Source organism: Salvelinus fontinalis, chromosome 10 (assembly GCF_029448725.1).
Source record: "Salvelinus fontinalis isolate EN_2023a chromosome 10, ASM2944872v1, whole genome shotgun sequence".
Taxonomy (NCBI): Eukaryota; Metazoa; Chordata; class Actinopteri; order Salmoniformes; family Salmonidae; genus Salvelinus; species Salvelinus fontinalis.
This window is the reverse complement of record NC_074674.1, coordinates 7,506,508-7,525,216: the sequence shown is the minus strand read 5'-3', so window position 1 is coordinate 7,525,216 and position 18,709 is coordinate 7,506,508.

Sequence of the window (18,709 nt, the reverse complement as noted above, 5' to 3'; positions counted from 1 at the left end):
ATATACAGGCACCGGTTAGTCGGGTTGATTGAGGTTGTATGTACATGTAGGTATGGTTAAAGTGACTATGCATATATGATAAACAGAGATTTGCAGTAGCGTAAAAGAGGGGTTGGCGGGTGGTGTGTGACGGGAAACAATGCCGATAGTCCGGTTAGCCAATGTGCGGGGGCATCGGTTGGTCAGGCTAATTGAGGTAGTATGTACGTGAATGTATAGTTTGTCCTGCTTCACGTTTACTCTCACACCTGTCTACTGTAGCTATTCTGTCCTAACTGACCTACTGCTATGCACTGCTTCCTCTGCTACCTGAATGTATACTCTCAGCTGGCAAAAGCTGTATCAAAAAGGGACAAACAAAAGCTCTGCTGGTGACACTATGTGTAACTTTTCCCTCCCATCACATAACTAGGGTATGACAAAAGCTGTATAAAAAAGAGACGAACAAGAGCTTTTTGATACATCATTCTTTTATTGATTAATGAAAATTAGACAAACAACAATTACATCTCGGCAAGTAGGGTGTCATATCCCTGGAAAGCTTCCCAGGCTGCAGCCCGGTGAAAAACCTAGCGCCTCCTGGCAAACACATAGATGTTTGTCTTCCAATGGATGGCTGTTGTCCAATAAATGGTTGCCATCCAATTGATCCTGTAAGGAGCTACTTGCAATTTCAACTGAAAGCCCAGCACTCCACTGAGGAAACATTGGATCCTCTTGTGCTTCATAGTCCATGGGATGATGGTTGAACGCTTTCCATTCCAAAGGATGGCTGTTGTCGTCCAATGGATGGCTGTTGTCCAATGAATGGTTGCCGTCCAATTGACCTGGAGAGAAGCCACTCGCACTTTCAGCTGAAGACCCTGCACTCCACTGAGGAAACACTGGATCCTCTTGCGCTTCATAGTCCATGGGATGATTGTTGAAGGCTTTCCCTGAGACATGTTTCAAGGTACGTCGTCTTAAGATATCTGAGAAGAAGTGTGAGATCCCTTGAATAATACTCATATTTATACAGGTAAATCAGAAAATGTGGAGGATTCTGGGTAGGAAATTATGTAATAGTGGGACGTACCAAATACAGGGGAGGGCAAAATGAGTCATTATATGTCAGGGGGCGGGACTAAATGCAGAGTCATCAATCAAAAAGTTTGACATAAGCCGTAGGATACTTCTCTCTCACTGACTGTACTTTTGAGATTATCAAATCAAATCAAAGTTTATTTGTCACGTGCGCCAAATACAACGGCTGTAGACCTTACAGTGAAATCCTTACTTACAGGCTATTACCGACAGTGCAATTTCTAAATTTAAAAAAGTTATTAGGTGAACAAAAGCTAAGTAAAGAAATATAACAACAGTAAAAAAGACCATGAAAAATAACAGTTGCGAGGCTATATGCAGTAGTGAGGCTATAACAGTAGCGAGACTATATACAGGCACCGGTTAGTCGGGCTGATTGAGGTTGTATGTACATGTAGGTATGGTTAAAGTGACTATGCATATATGATAAACAGAGATTAGCAGTAGCGTAAAAGAGGGGTTGGCGGGTGGTGTGTGACGGGAAACAATGCCGATAGTCCGGTTAGCCAATGTGCGGGGGCATCGGTTGGTCAGGCTAATTGAGGTAGTATGTACGTGAATGTATAGTTTGTCCTGCTTCACGTTTACTCTCACACCTGTCTACTGTAGCTATTCTGTCCTAACTGACCTACTGCTATGCACGGCTTCCTCTGCTACCTGAATGTATACTCTCAGCTGGCAAAAGCTGTATTAAAAAGAGACAAACAAAAGCTCTGCTGGTGACACTATGTGTAACTTTTCCCTCCCATCACATAACTAGGGTATGACAAAAGCTGTATAAAAAAGAAACAAACAAGAGCTTTTTGATACATCATTCTTTTATTGATTAATGAAAATTAGACAAACAACAATTACATCTCGGCAAGTAGGGTGTCATATCCCTGGAAAGCTTCCCAGGCTGCAGCCCGGTGAAAAACCTAGCGCCTCCTGGCAAACACATAGATGTTTGTCTTCCAATGGATGGCTGTTGTCCAATAAATGGTTGCCATCCAATTGATCCTGTAAGGAGCTACTTGCAATTTCAACGGAAGGCCCAGCACTCCACTGAGGAAACATTGGATCCTCTTGTGCTTCATAGTCCATGGGATGATGGTTGAACGCTTTCCATTCCAAAGGATGGCTGTTGTCGTCCAATGGATGGCTGTTGTCCAATGAATGGTTGCCGTCCAATTGACCTGGAGAGAAGCCACTCGCACTTTCAGCTGAAGACCCTGCACTCCACTGAGGAAACACTGGATCCTCTTGCGCTTCATAGTCCATGGGATGATTGTTGAAGGCTTTCCCTGAGACATGTTTCAAGGTATGTCGTCTTAAGATATCTGAGAAGAAGTGTGAGATCCCTTGAATAATACTCATATTTATACAGGTAAATCAGAAAATGTGGAGGATTCTGGGTAGGAAATTATGTAATAGTGGGACGTACCAAATACAGGGGAGGGCAAAATGAGTCATTATATGTCAGGGGGCGGGACTAAATGCAGAGTCATCAATCAAAAAGTTTGACATAAGCCGTAGGATACTTCTCTCTCACTGACTGTACTTTTGAGATTATCAAATCAAATCAAAGTTTATTTGTCACGTGCGCCAAATACAACGGCTGTAGACCTTACAGTGAAATCCTTACTTACAGGCTATTACCGACAGTGCAATTTCTAAATTTAAAAAAGTTATTAGGTGAACAAAAGCTAAGTAAAGAAATATAACAACAGTAAAAAAGACCATGAAAAATAACAGTTGCGAGGCTATATGCAGTAGTGAGGCTATAACAGTAGCGAGACTATATACAGGCACCGGTTAGTCGGGCTGATTGAGGTTGTATGTACATGTAGGTATGGTTAAAGTGACTATGCATATATGATAAACAGAGATTAGCAGTAGCGTAAAAGAGGGGTTGGCGGGTGGTGTGTGACGGGAAACAATGCCGATAGTCCGGTTAGCCAATGTGCGGGGGCATCGGTTGGTCAGGCTAATTGAGGTAGTATGTACGTGAATGTATAGTTTGTCCTGCTTCACGTTTACTCTCACACCTGTCTACTGTAGCTATTCTGTCCTAACTGACCTACTGCTATGCACGGCTTCCTCTGCTACCTGAATGTATACTCTCAGCTGGCAAAAGCTGTATTAAAAAGAGACAAACAAAAGCTCTGCTGGTGACACTATGTGTAACTTTTCCCTCCCATCACATAACTAGGGTATGACAAAAGCTGTATAAAAAAGAAACAAACAAGAGCTTTTTGATACATCATTCTTTTATTGATTAATGAAAATTAGACAAACAACAATTACATCTCGGCAAGTAGGGTGTCATATCCCTGGAAAGCTTCCCAGGCTGCAGCCCGGTGAAAAACCTAGCGCCTCCTGGCAAACACATAGATGTTTGTCTTCCAATGGATGGCTGTTGTCCAATAAATGGTTGCCATCCAATTGATCCTGTAAGGAGCTACTTGCAATTTCAACGGAAGGCCCAGCACTCCACTGAGGAAACATTGGATCCTCTTGTGCTTCATAGTCCATGGGATGATGGTTGAACGCTTTCCATTCCAAAGGATGGCTGTTGTCGTCCAATGGATGGCTGTTGTCCAATGAATGGTTGCCGTCCAATTGACCTGGAGAGAAGCCACTCGCACTTTCAGCTGAAGACCCTGCACTCCACTGAGGAAACACTGGATCCTCTTGCGCTTCATAGTCCATGGGATGATTGTTGAAGGCTTTCCCTGAGACATGTTTCAAGGTATGTCGTCTTAAGATATCTGAGAAGAAGTGTGAGATCCCTTGAATAATACTCATATTTATACAGGTAAATCAGAAAATGTGGAGGATTCTGGGTAGGAAATTATGTAATAGTGGGACGTACCAAATACAGGGGAGGGCAAAATGAGTCATTATATGTCAGGGGGCGGGACTAAATGCAGAGTCATCAATCAAAAAGTTTGACATAAGCCGTAGGATACTTCTCTCTCACTGACTGTACTTTTGAGATTATCAAATCAAATCAAAGTTTATTTGTCACGTGCGCCAAATACAACGGCTGTAGACCTTACAGTGAAATCCTTACCTACAGGCCTTTACCGACAGTGCAATTTCTAAATTTAAAAAAGTTATTAGGTGAACAAAAGCTAAGTAAAGAAATATAACAACAGTAAAAAAGACCATGAAAAATAACAGTTGCGAGGCTATATGCAGTAGTGAGGCTATAACAGTAGCGAGGCTATATACAGGCACCGGTTAGTCGGGTTGATTGAGGTTGTATGTACATGTAGGTATGGTTAAAGTGACTATGCATATATGATAAACAGAGATTTGCAGTAGCGTAAAAGAGGGGTTGGCGGGTGGTGTGTGACGGGAAACAATGCCGATAGTCCGGTTAGCCAATGTGCGGGGGCATCGGTTGGTCAGGCTAATTGAGGTAGTATGTACGTGAATGTATAGTTTGTCCTGCTTCACGTTTACTCTCACACCTGTCTACTGTAGCTATTCTGTCCTAACTGACCTACTGCTATGCACTGCTTCCTCTGCTACCTGAATGTATACTCTCAGCTGGCAAAAGCTGTATCAAAAAGGGACAAACAAAAGCTCTGCTGGTGACACTATGTGTAACTTTTCCCTCCCATCACATAACTAGGGTATGACAAAAGCTGTATAAAAAAGAGACGAACAAGAGCTTTTTGATACATCATTCTTTTATTGATTAATGAAAATTAGACAAACAACAATTACATCTCGGCAAGTAGGGTGTCATATCCCTGGAAAGCTTCCCAGGCTGCAGCCCGGTGAAAAACCTAGCGCCTCCTGGCAAACACATAGATGTTTGTCTTCCAATGGATGGCTGTTGTCCAATAAATGGTTGCCATCCAATTGATCCTGTAAGGAGCTACTTGCAATTTCAACTGAAAGCCCAGCACTCCACTGAGGAAACATTGGATCCTCTTGTGCTTCATAGTCCATGGGATGATGGTTGAACGCTTTCCATTCCAAAGGATGGCTGTTGTCGTCCAATGGATGGCTGTTGTCCAATGAATGGTTGCCGTCCAATTGACCTGGAGAGAAGCCACTCGCACTTTCAGCTGAAGACCCTGCACTCCACTGAGGAAACACTGGATCCTCTTGCGCTTCATAGTCCATGGGATGATTGTTGAAGGCTTTCCCTGAGACATGTTTCAAGGTACGTCGTCTTAAGATATCTGAGAAGAAGTGTGAGATCCCTTGAATAATACTCATATTTATACAGGTAAATCAGAAAATGTGGAGGATTCTGGGTAGGAAATTATGTAATAGTGGGACGTACCAAATACAGGGGAGGGCAAAATGAGTCATTATATGTCAGGGGGCGGGACTAAATGCAGAGTCATCAATCAAAAAGTTTGACATAAGCCGTAGGATACTTCTCTCTCACTGACTGTACTTTTGAGATTATCAAATCAAATCAAAGTTTATTTGTCACGTGCGCCAAATACAACGGCTGTAGACCTTACAGTGAAATCCTTACTTACAGGCTATTACCGACAGTGCAATTTCTAAATTTAAAAAAGTTATTAGGTGAACAAAAGCTAAGTAAAGAAATATAACAACAGTAAAAAAGACCATGAAAAATAACAGTTGCGAGGCTATATGCAGTAGTGAGGCTATAACAGTAGCGAGACTATATACAGGCACCGGTTAGTCGGGCTGATTGAGGTTGTATGTACATGTAGGTATGGTTAAAGTGACTATGCATATATGATAAACAGAGATTAGCAGTAGCGTAAAAGAGGGGTTGGCGGGTGGTGTGTGACGGGAAACAATGCCGATAGTCCGGTTAGCCAATGTGCGGGGGCATCGGTTGGTCAGGCTAATTGAGGTAGTATGTACGTGAATGTATAGTTTGTCCTGCTTCACGTTTACTCTCACACCTGTCTACTGTAGCTATTCTGTCCTAACTGACCTACTGCTATGCACGGCTTCCTCTGCTACCTGAATGTATACTCTCAGCTGGCAAAAGCTGTATTAAAAAGAGACAAACAAAAGCTCTGCTGGTGACACTATGTGTAACTTTTCCCTCCCATCACATAACTAGGGTATGACAAAAGCTGTATAAAAAAGAAACAAACAAGAGCTTTTTGATACATCATTCTTTTATTGATTAATGAAAATTAGACAAACAACAATTACATCTCGGCAAGTAGGGTGTCATATCCCTGGAAAGCTTCCCAGGCTGCAGCCCGGTGAAAAACCTAGCGCCTCCTGGCAAACACATAGATGTTTGTCTTCCAATGGATGGCTGTTGTCCAATAAATGGTTGCCATCCAATTGATCCTGTAAGGAGCTACTTGCAATTTCAACGGAAGGCCCAGCACTCCACTGAGGAAACATTGGATCCTCTTGTGCTTCATAGTCCATGGGATGATGGTTGAACGCTTTCCATTCCAAAGGATGGCTGTTGTCGTCCAATGGATGGCTGTTGTCCAATGAATGGTTGCCGTCCAATTGACCTGGAGAGAAGCCACTCGCACTTTCAGCTGAAGACCCTGCACTCCACTGAGGAAACACTGGATCCTCTTGCGCTTCATAGTCCATGGGATGATTGTTGAAGGCTTTCCCTGAGACATGTTTCAAGGTATGTCGTCTTAAGATATCTGAGAAGAAGTGTGAGATCCCTTGAATAATACTCATATTTATACAGGTAAATCAGAAAATGTGGAGGATTCTGGGTAGGAAATTATGTAATAGTGGGACGTACCAAATACAGGGGAGGGCAAAATGAGTCATTATATGTCAGGGGGCGGGACTAAATGCAGAGTCATCAATCAAAAAGTTTGACATAAGCCGTAGGATACTTCTCTCTCACTGACTGTACTTTTGAGATTATCAAATCAAATCAAAGTTTATTTGTCACGTGCGCCAAATACAACGGCTGTAGACCTTACAGTGAAATCCTTACCTACAGGCCTTTACCGACAGTGCAATTTCTAAATTTAAAAAAGTTATTAGGTGAACAAAAGCTAAGTAAAGAAATATAACAACAGTAAAAAAGACCATGAAAAATAACAGTTGCGAGGCTATATGCAGTAGTGAGGCTATAACAGTAGCGAGGCTATATACAGGCACCGGTTAGTCGGGTTGATTGAGGTTGTATGTACATGTAGGTATGGTTAAAGTGACTATGCATATATGATAAACAGAGATTTGCAGTAGCGTAAAAGAGGGGTTGGCGGGTGGTGTGTGACGGGAAACAATGCCGATAGTCCGGTTAGCCAATGTGCGGGGGCATCGGTTGGTCAGGCTAATTGAGGTAGTATGTACGTGAATGTATAGTTTGTCCTGCTTCACGTTTACTCTCACACCTGTCTACTGTAGCTATTCTGTCCTAACTGACCTACTGCTATGCACTGCTTCCTCTGCTACCTGAATGTATACTCTCAGCTGGCAAAAGCTGTATCAAAAAGGGACAAACAAAAGCTCTGCTGGTGACACTATGTGTAACTTTTCCCTCCCATCACATAACTAGGGTATGACAAAAGCTGTATAAAAAAGAGACGAACAAGAGCTTTTTGATACATCATTCTTTTATTGATTAATGAAAATTAGACAAACAACAATTACATCTCGGCAAGTAGGGTGTCATATCCCTGGAAAGCTTCCCAGGCTGCAGCCCGGTGAAAAACCTAGCGCCTCCTGGCAAACACATAGATGTTTGTCTTCCAATGGATGGCTGTTGTCCAATAAATGGTTGCCATCCAATTGATCCTGTAAGGAGCTACTTGCAATTTCAACGGAAGGCCCAGCACTCCACTGAGGAAACATTGGATCCTCTTGTGCTTCATAGTCCATGGGATGATGGTTGAACGCTTTCCATTCCAAAGGATGGCTGTTGTCGTCCAATGGATGGCTGTTGTCCAATGAATGGTTGCCGTCCAATTGACCTGGAGAGAAGCCACTCGCACTTTCAGCTGAAGACCCTGCACTCCACTGAGGAAACACTGGATCCTCTTGCGCTTCATAGTCCATGGGATGATTGTTGAAGGCTTTCCCTGAGACATGTTTCAAGGTATGTCGTCTTAAGATATCTGAGAAGAAGTGTGAGATCCCTTGAATAATACTCATATTTATACAGGTAAATCAGAAAATGTGGAGGATTCTGGGTAGGAAATGATGTAATAGTGGGACGTACCAAATACAGGGGAGGGCAAAATGAGGCATTATATGTCAGGGGGCGGGACTAAATGCAGAGTCATCAATCAAAAAGTTTGACATAAGCCGTAGGATACTTCTCTCTCACTGACTGTACTTTTGAGATTATCAAATCAAATCAAAGTTTATTTGTCACGTGCGCCAAATACAACGGCTGTAGACCTTACAGTGAAATCCTTACTTACAGGCTATTACCGACAGTGCAATTTCTAAATTTAAAAAAGTTATTAGGTGAACAAAAGCTAAGTAAAGAAATATAACAACAGTAAAAAAGACCATGAAAAATAACAGTTGCGAGGCTATATGCAGTAGTGAGGCTATAACAGTAGCGAGGCTATATACAGGCACCGGTTAGTCGGGTTGATTGAGGTTGTATGTACATGTAGGTATGGTTAAAGTGACTATGCATATATGATAAACAGAGATTTGCAGTAGCGTAAAAGAGGGGTTGGCGGGTGGTGTGTGACGGGAAACAATGCCGATAGTCCGGTTAGCCAATGTGCGGGGGCATCGCTTGGTCAGGCTAATTGAGGTAGTATGTACGTGAATGTATAGTTTGTCCTGCTTCACGTTTACTCTCACACCTGTCTACTGTAGCTATTCTGTCCTAACTGACCTACTGCTATGCACTGCTTCCTCTGCTACCTGAATGTATACTCTCAGCTGGCAAAAGCTGTATCAAAAAGAGACAAACAAAAGCTCTGCTGGTGTCACTATGTGTAACTTTTCCCTCCCATCACATAACTAGGGTATGACAAAAGCTGTATAAAAAAGAGACGAACAAGAGCTTTTTGATACATCATTCTTTTATTGATTAATGAAAATTAGACAAACAACAATTACATCTCGGCAAGTAGGGTGTCATATCCCTGGAAAGCTTCCCAGGCTGCAGCCCGGTGAAAAACCTAGCGCCTCCTGGCAAACACATAGATGTTTGTCTTCCAATGGATGGCTGTTGTCCAATAAATGGTTGCCATCCAATTGATCCTGTAAGGAGCTACTTGCAATTTCAACTGAAGGCCCAGCACTCCACTGAGGAAACATTGGATCCTCTTGTGCTTCATAGTCCATGGGATGATGGTTGAACGCTTTCCATTCCAAAGGATGGCTGTTGTCGTCCAATGAATGGCTGTTGTCCAATGAATGGTTGCCGTCCAATTGACCTGGAGAGAAGCCACTCGCACTTTCAGCTGAAGACCCTGCACTCCACTGAGGAAACACTGGATCCTCTTGCGCTTCATAGTCCATGGGATGATTGTTGAAGGCTTTCCCTGAGACATGTTTCAAGGTATGTCGTCTTAAGATATCTGAGAAGAAGTGTGAGATCCCTTGAATAATACTCATATTTATACAGGTAAATCAGAAAATGTGGAGGATTCTGGGTAGGAAATTATGTAATAGTGGGACGTACCAAATACAGGGGAGGGCAAAATGAGTCATTATATGTCAGGGGGCGGGACTAAATGCAGAGTCATCAATCAAAAAGTTTGACATAAGCCGTAGGATACTTCTCTCTCACTGACTGTACTTTTGAGATTATCAAATCAAATCAAAGTTTATTTGTCACGTGCGCCAAATACAACGGCTGTAGACCTTACAGTGAAATCCTTACCTACAGGCCTTTACCGACAGTGCAATTTCTAAATTTAAAAAAGTTATTAGGTGAACAAAAGCTAAGTAAAGAAATATAACAACAGTAAAAAAGACCATGAAAAATAACAGTTGCGAGGCTATATGCAGTAGTGAGGCTATAACAGTAGCGAGGCTATATACAGGCACCGGTTAGTCGGGTTGATTGAGGTTGTATGTACATGTAGGTATGGTTAAAGTGACTATGCATATATGATAAACAGAGATTTGCAGTAGCGTAAAAGAGGGGTTGGCGGGTGGTGTGTGACGGGAAACAATGCCGATAGTCCGGTTAGCCAATGTGCGGGGGCATCGGTTGGTCAGGCTAATTGAGGTAGTATGTACGTGAATGTATAGTTTGTCCTGCTTCACGTTTACTCTCACACCTGTCTACTGTAGCTATTCTGTCCTAACTGACCTACTGCTATGCACTGCTTCCTCTGCTACCTGAATGTATACTCTCAGCTGGCAAAAGCTGTATCAAAAAGGGACAAACAAAAGCTCTGCTGGTGACACTATGTGTAACTTTTCCCTCCCATCACATAACTAGGGTATGACAAAAGCTGTATAAAAAAGAGACGAACAAGAGCTTTTTGATACATCATTCTTTTATTGATTAATGAAAATTAGACAAACAACAATTACATCTCGGCAAGTAGGGTGTCATATCCCTGGAAAGCTTCCCAGGCTGCAGCCCGGTGAAAAACCTAGCGCCTCCTGGCAAACACATAGATGTTTGTCTTCCAATGGATGGCTGTTGTCCAATAAATGGTTGCCATCCAATTTATCCTGTAAGGAGCTACTTGCAATTTCAACGGAAGGCCCAGCACTCCACTGAGGAAACATTGGATCCTCTTGTGCTTCATAGTCCATGGGATGATGGTTGAACGCTTTCCATTCCAAAGGATGGCTGTTGTCGTCCAATGGATGGCTGTTGTCCAATGAATGGTTGCCGTCCAATTGACCTGGAGAGAAGCCACTCGCACTTTCAGCTGAAGACCCTGCGCTCCACTGAGGAAACACTGGATCCTCTTGCGCTTCATAGTCCATGGGATGATTGTTGAAGGCTTTCCCTGAGACATGTTTCAAGGTACGTCGTCTTAAGATATCTGAGAAGAAGTGTGAGATCCCTTGAATAATACTCATATTTATACAGGTAAATCAGAAAATGTGGAGGATTCTGGGTAGGAAATTATGTAATAGTGGGACGTACCAAATACAGGGGAGGGCAAAATGAGTCATTATATGTCAGGGGGCGGGACTAAATGCAGAGTCATCAATCAAAAAGTTTGACATAAGCCGTAGGATACTTCTCTCTCACTGACTGTACTTTTGAGATTATCAAATCAAATCAAAGTTTATTTGTCACGTGCGCCAAATACAACGGCTGTAGACCTTACAGTGAAATCCTTACTTACAGGCTATTACCGACAGTGCAATTTCTAAATTTAAAAAAGTTATTAGGTGAACAAAAGCTAAGTAAAGAAATATAACAACAGTAAAAAAGACCATGAAAAATAACAGTTGCGAGGCTATATGCAGTAGTGAGGCTATAACAGTAGCGAGGCTATATACAGGCACCGGTTAGTCGGGCTGATTGAGGTTGTATGTACATGTAGGTATGGTTAAAGTGACTATGCATATATGATAAACAGAGATTAGCAGTAGCGTAAAAGAGGGGTTGTGCGGGGGTGGTGTGTGACGGGAAACAATGCCGATAGTCCGGTTAGCCAATGTGCGGGGGCATCGCTTGGTCAGGCTAATTGAGGTAGTATGTACGTGAATGTATAGTTTGTCCTGCTTCACGTTTACTCTCACACCTGTCTACTGTAGCTATTCTGTCCTAACTGACCTACTGCTATGCACTGCTTCCTCTGCTACCTGAATGTATACTCTCAGCTGGCAAAAGCTGTATCAAAAAGAGACAAACAAAAGCTCTGCTGGTGACACTATGTGTAACTTTTCCCTCCCATCACATAACTAGGGTATGACAAAAGCTGTATAAAAAAGAGACAAACAAGAGCTTTTTGATACATCATTCTTTTATTGATTAATGAAAATTAGACAAACAACAATTACATCTCGGTAAGTAAGATGTCGTCTCCCTTGAAGGCTTCCCAGGCTGCAGCCCATGTACTCCAGTGAGTTTATCAAGCACTTTCAGTTCCAAGAGTCATGTGTAACAGATGGCAGCTTGTGACAACTAGCTTCAGAGTGCAGATTTATGTTGGCGAAATGGTATTGAATCCAACATGCAGATGGCAGATGCTTCACAATCAAAATATCTTCAGCGTCTTTGTCATTGGGAAATCCACATCCTGAGACATCCACATCGTCTGGCTTCAACACTGGCTGCAAGAGGATCTGTTGGCCCCCAAACCCCTGTTGATTATGGAACATTGAAAAACCTAGCAAGCGTACGGACAATGTTAAATGTGATATAGCGAAGCACCTGAGTGAGTTGGGTGGGAAATTACACAGATACTTTCCCGGAGTGGACACAAACAACTGGATTCGTTATCCCTTTCATGCCCTGCATCCAGTCCTCTTACCTATATCTGAACAAGAGATTCTCATCGAAATTGCAACAAGCGGTTCTGTGAAAACTGAATTTCAGATATCTGGATTGGGCTGCGCTCAGAATATGGGTTGCGCTGTTAAGACACTGATTACCTTTGCAACCACGTACCTATGTGAGAGTGGATTCTCGGCCCTCACTAGCATGAAAACCAAATACAGGCACAGACTGTGTGTGGAAAATGATTTAAGACTGAGACTCTCCAATACAACCCAACATTGCAGAGTTATGTGCATCCTTTCAAGCACACCCTTCTCATTAACCTGTGGTGAGTTATTCACAATTTTCGATGAACAAATAAGGTTTTATATGTAAGACGGTTAAAAAAATAGCAAAATTATTGATTATTATATTATTATTTGTGCCCAAGTGCTATAAGAGCTCTTTGTCACTTCCCACGAGCCGGGTTGTGACAAACTCCCACTCATTCTTATGTTTAATAAATGTATCGTATAGTATCAAAAATCCAAGATGGCGTAGCAGTGCAGATGTGGTTTGTTGTCCTCTCGTTTACTCTTTGTATTTTTGTCTTTTTTGTAGATATTCCAAATAATTTTTCAATCTCTTTTTCCATTTTTAAATTAAATATACCTTCCGGTAACACGCCTCACTCAATGTGACACGGATCCGCAATTTTTTTAGACCCTATAGCCAAAACTTTCATCAGAAGGTAGCCAGTTAATTAGCTAAGTTACTAGCCATTTAATCATTGTTAGCCACTGTTAGCGGCCTTTACCCTCTGCTCAGGTCAGGCACCAGCCATTTTTTAGCCTCGATAATACCTGCCAGCATCGGACTGCTTTACTTCACTACAACGGCAGATTCCTGCCGACCATTGATCATCACAGCTAGCTATCTTCAACTGAGTGACCCAGCCCCGAAGCTAGCCCTGAGCCAGGCGCATCTCCCGGCTAGCAAACAAAATTTCCACAACCACAATACCTCTTTCGCCATCTGGCCCGGTCCCCTCGTCGACACGGCGCCCCGCCGTACCACCACGACTGGTCCGCAGACGTAATTCCATCAGCTGTGCCTTCAACCGGCCTTTGCCATAGGACGGAGCAGACACTTTTACTTACCCCGGACTGCTAACTTTAAACGCCGTGTCTCCCGCGTGCTAGCGTAGTAACAACTACCTAGCTGCTTCCCTGTTTCATCTATTCCTGTACACTGGACCCTATGATCACTTGGCTACATAGCTGATGCCTGCTGGACTGTTCATTTATCACGGTACTCCACTTTGTTCACCTTTGTTTATCTGTCGGCCCCGAACTCAGGCCCTGTGTGTAGTTAACCGACCCTCTCTGCCCATTCATCTCCATTTTTCCTGTTGTTGTTGACTTAGCTGATTAGCTGTTGTTGTCTTACCCGTTGTTGACTTAGCTAGCTCTCCCAATCAACACAGCTTTCTGACTCGCTTTATGTCTCTCTCAAATGTCAATATGCCTTGTATACTGTTGTTTAGGATAATTATCATTGTTTAAGTTTACTGCGGAGCCCCTAGTCCCACTGTACATCCCTTAGATACAGTGGGGCAAAAAAGTATTTAGTCAGCCACCAATTGTGCAAGTTCTCCCACTTAAAAAGATGAGAGAGGCCAGTAATTTTCATCGTAGGTACACTTCAACTATGACAGACAAAATGAGGGGAAAAAATCCAGAAAATCACATTGTAGGATTTTTTATGAATGTTTTTGCAAATTATGGTGGAAAATAAGTATTTGGTCAATAACAAAAGTTTATCTCAATACTTTGTTATATACCCTTTGTTGGCAATGACAGAGGTCAAACGTTTTCTGTAAGTCTTCACAAGGTTTTCACACACTGTTGCTGGTATTTTGGCCCATTCCTCCATGCAGATCTCCTCTAGAGCAGTGATGTTTTGGGGCTGTTGCTGGGCAACACGGACTTTCAACTCCCTCCAAAGATTTTCTATGGGGTTGAGATCTGGAGACTGGCTAGGCCACTCCAGGACCTTGAAATGCTTTTTACGAAGCCACTCCTTCGTTGCCCGGGCGGTGTGTTTGGGATCATTGTCATGCTGAAAGACCCAGCCACGTTCCATCTTCAATGGCCTTGCTGATGGTAGGCTTTGTTACTTTGGTCCCAGCTCTCTGCAGGTCATTTACTAGGTCCCCCCGTGTGGTTCTGGGATTTTTGCTCACCGTTCTTGTGATCATTTTGACCCCACGGGGTGAGATCTTGCGTGGAGCCCCAGATCGAGGGAGATTATCAGTGGTCTTGTATGTCTTCCATTTCCTAATAATTGCTCCCACAGTTGATTTCTTCAAACTAAGCTGCTTACCTATTGCAGATTCAGTCTTTCCAGCCTGGTGCAGGTCTACAATTTTGTTTCTGGTGTCCTTTGACAGCTCTTTGGTCTTGGCCATAGTGGAGTTTGGAGTGTGACTGTTTGAGGTTGTGGACAGGTGTCTTTTATACTGATAACAAGTTCAAACAGGTGCCATTAATACAGGTAACGAGTGGAGGACAGAGGAGCCTCTTAAAGAAGAAGTTACAGATCTGCGAGAGCCAGAAATCTTACTTGTTTGTAGGTGACCAAATACTTATTTTTCCACCACAATTTGCAAATAAATTCATTAAACATCCTACAATGTGATTTTCTGGATTTTTTTCCCTCATTTTGTCTGTCATAGTTGAAGTGTACCTATGATGAAAATTACAGGCCTCTCTCATCTTTTTAAGTGGGAGAACTTGCACAATTGGTGGCTGACTAAATACTTTTTTTGCCCCACTGTACCTCCTTTGTCCCACCTCCCACACATGCGGTGACCTCACCCAGTATAACTAGCATGTCCAGAGATGCAACCTCTCTTATCATCACTCAGTGCCTGGGCTTACCTCCGCTGTACCCGCATCCCACCATACCCCTGTCTGCACATTATGCCCTTAATCTATTCTACCATGCCCAGAAATCTGCTCCTTTTATTCTCTTTCCCCAACGCACCAGACGACCAGTTTTGCTAGCCTTTAGCCATACCCTCATCCTACTCCTCCTCTGTTCCTCGGGTGATGTGGAGGCTAACCCAGGGCCTGCGTGTCCCCAGGCACTCTCATTTGTTGACTTCTGTAATCAAAAAAGCCTTGGTTTCATGCATGTTAACATCAGAAGCCTCCTCCCTAAATTTGTTTTACTCACTGCTTTAGCAAACTCCGCCATCCCCGATGTCCTTGCCGTGTCTGAATCCTGGCTTAGGAAGGCCACCAAAAATTCTGAGATTTCCATACCCAACTACAACATTTTCCGTCAAGATTGAACTGCCAAAGGGGGAGGAGTTGCAATCTACTGCAGAGATAAACTGCAAAGTTCTGTCATACTTTCCAGGTCTATGCCCAAACAGTTCGAGCTTCTAATTTAAAAAATGTATCTCTCCAGAAATAAGCCTCTCACTGTTGCCGCCTGTTATAGCCCCCCCCCCCCCCCCCCCCTCAGCCCCCAGCTGTGCCCTGGACACCATATGTGAATTGATTGCCCCCCATCTATCTTCAGAGCTGGTTCTGTTAGGTGACCTAAACTGGGATATGCTTAACACCCCAGCAGTCCTACAATCTAAGCTTGATGCCCTCAATCTCACACAAATTATCAAGGAACCCACCAGGTACAACCCTAAATCCGTAAACATGGACACCCTTATAGATCCTGACCAACTTGCCCTCCAAATACACCTCTGCTGTTTTCAATCAGGATCTCAGCGATCACTGTCTCATTGCCTGCATCCGCTATGGGTCCGCGGTCAAACAACCACCCCTCATCACTGTCAAACACTCCCTAAAACACTTCTGTGAGCAGGCCTTTCTAATCGACCTGGCCCAGGTATCCTGGAAGGATATTGACCTCATCCCGTCAGTCGAGGATGCCTGGTCGTTCTTTAAAAGTAATTTCCTCACCATCTTAAATAAGCATGCCCCTTTCAAAAAATGTAGAACAAACCTTGGTTCACTCCAGACCTGCTGTTCTCTGCTGCCAGTGACTGGAACGAATTGCAAAAATCACTGAAGCTGGAGACTTACATTTCCCTCACTAACTTTAAACATCAGCTATCTGAGCAGCTAACCGATCGCTGCAGCTGTACATAGTCCATCTGTAAATAGCCCACCCAATCTACCTACCCTCATCCCCACATTGTTTTTATTTACTTTGCTGCTCTTTTGCACACCAGTATCACTACTTACACACCATCATCTGCTCATCTATCACTCCAGTGTTAATCTGCTAAACTGTAATTACTTTGCTACTATGGCCTATTTATTGCCTTACCTCCTCATGCCATTTGCACACACTGTATATAGATTTTCTTTTTTTTCCTATTGTGTTATTGACTGTACGCTTGTTTATTCCATGTAACTCTGTGTTGTTGTTTCTGTCGCACTGCTTTTCTTTATCTTGGCCAGGTAGCAGTTGTAAATGAGAACTTGTTCTCAACTAGCCTACCTGGTTAAATAAAGGTTAAATAAAAAAAATAAAAAAAATAGTGTGTGTGGCAGACTTACAATGATGGCAAAAAAACACATTTGAGAGTGCGCTGACCCTGGTGCTAGAGGGGGTACACAGCTGGAGGTTGAATGTTTGAAGGGGTACGAGACAATAAAAAGTTTGGGAACCACTGATGTAGACTAACCTACCCGCACAGCCTATCCACACTGTATCTGTGAGCTGTTGGTTAGTGTGCACATGCCAAGACTGGAGGACGCACAATTTCTATTTAACAGAACAGTTTGTGACAAAACTATTGGTAGAGTTGAAAATGCAATGGAAACACATTGAAAATGACATTTTTATCTCAGTACATGAAAACATAAGTGAAGAAGTAAATTTTGTGTGCACTACGTCAGTTTGGTGGAAACACCACTGGTGGGAAAATGTGCATATTTTCTTCATACGGATTTGAGAATATTCACATGAAAATCTGTTGCCAATCGGATTGGAAACCTAGCTACTGCGTAGTGTAGGTAAGTAGTGTAGGTAGGTAAGGGATGAAGTGAAAACCTATAGGATAGCTCTCCACGAGGTTGGTTGGGCATGAAATGACAGCAAGCTTTACAATACTGAGCCATGCTAACAGACAAGTGGGGTGGCAGGTAGCCTAGTAGTTAGAGCGTCGGGCCAGTAACAGTAAAGGTTGCTAGATTGAATCCCCGAGCTGACAAGGTAAAAATCTTCATCATCATTCTGCCCCTGAACAAGGCAGTTAACCCACTGTTCCTTGGCCGTCATTGTAAATATGAATTTGTTCTTAACTGACTTGCCTACTTATCACAGTTATACTTCAACTATATCTTTATTCACTTATTAATAAGGAAAGCATGTCACACCACACGCATAAGTGGATGATGTGAGTGCTCTGCAATAACGATGGCTGGTCGACGAACCACCCTTAGATGATTCGTTGAGAGCCCCGACACAAAGGATACAAAGATCTTTTATAGCGAAGATACACCCCCTTAGTCTACATGACAAACAACAGATGTGTGGATTGGGTCAAAAGGTTAGGATTTGTATGAAATAAATGAATAATTCACAGAAGACAGTATCTGCTATAAAGACTGTTCTCATTGTGTGGAAACCAGGGTCTGGCCCCCAAAACAAGGTTCCCCTCATCATTATCCATTCCCGAGACATCTCCACCCTGGTACCTCCCGGCACACAAACACCAACTCATGCTATGGAATGCGGTCTTTTAGGTTATCACCAAAGGCATGGTAAATCTACTGTCAGCATTAAATCTCCCAGAGGCCCAACTCAGAAGACCACGCACAGATGAGTGTTCTAAGAACCCTATGATCGCAAATGGTTAAAAGTAGTCCTTGTGCAGAGTTGTATAGTTTGTTTCAAACATTTTAAAATGAATAATCTTACTGTCGGCATCACTCTGTTACCATGGAATTGCCCTACAGCTCGGATCAGTCCTACATTCTGTGTTATCATTAACAGTGAGCTCCAAAAGTATTGGGACAGTGACACATTTTTGTTTTTTGGCTCTGTACTCCAGCACCTTAGATTTGAAATGACACATTGACTATGGAGGTTAAAGTGCAGACTGTCAGCTTTCATTTGAGGGTATTTTCATCCATATCGGGTGAACCGTTTAGAAATTATAGCATTTTTTACAAATAGTCCCCGCATTGTAGGGGACCAAAAGTATTGGGACAAATTCACTTATATGTATTTAAGTTGTCAAAAGTTTAGTATTTGGTTCCATATTCTTAGTGCACAATGACAAAGTGTGAAAAA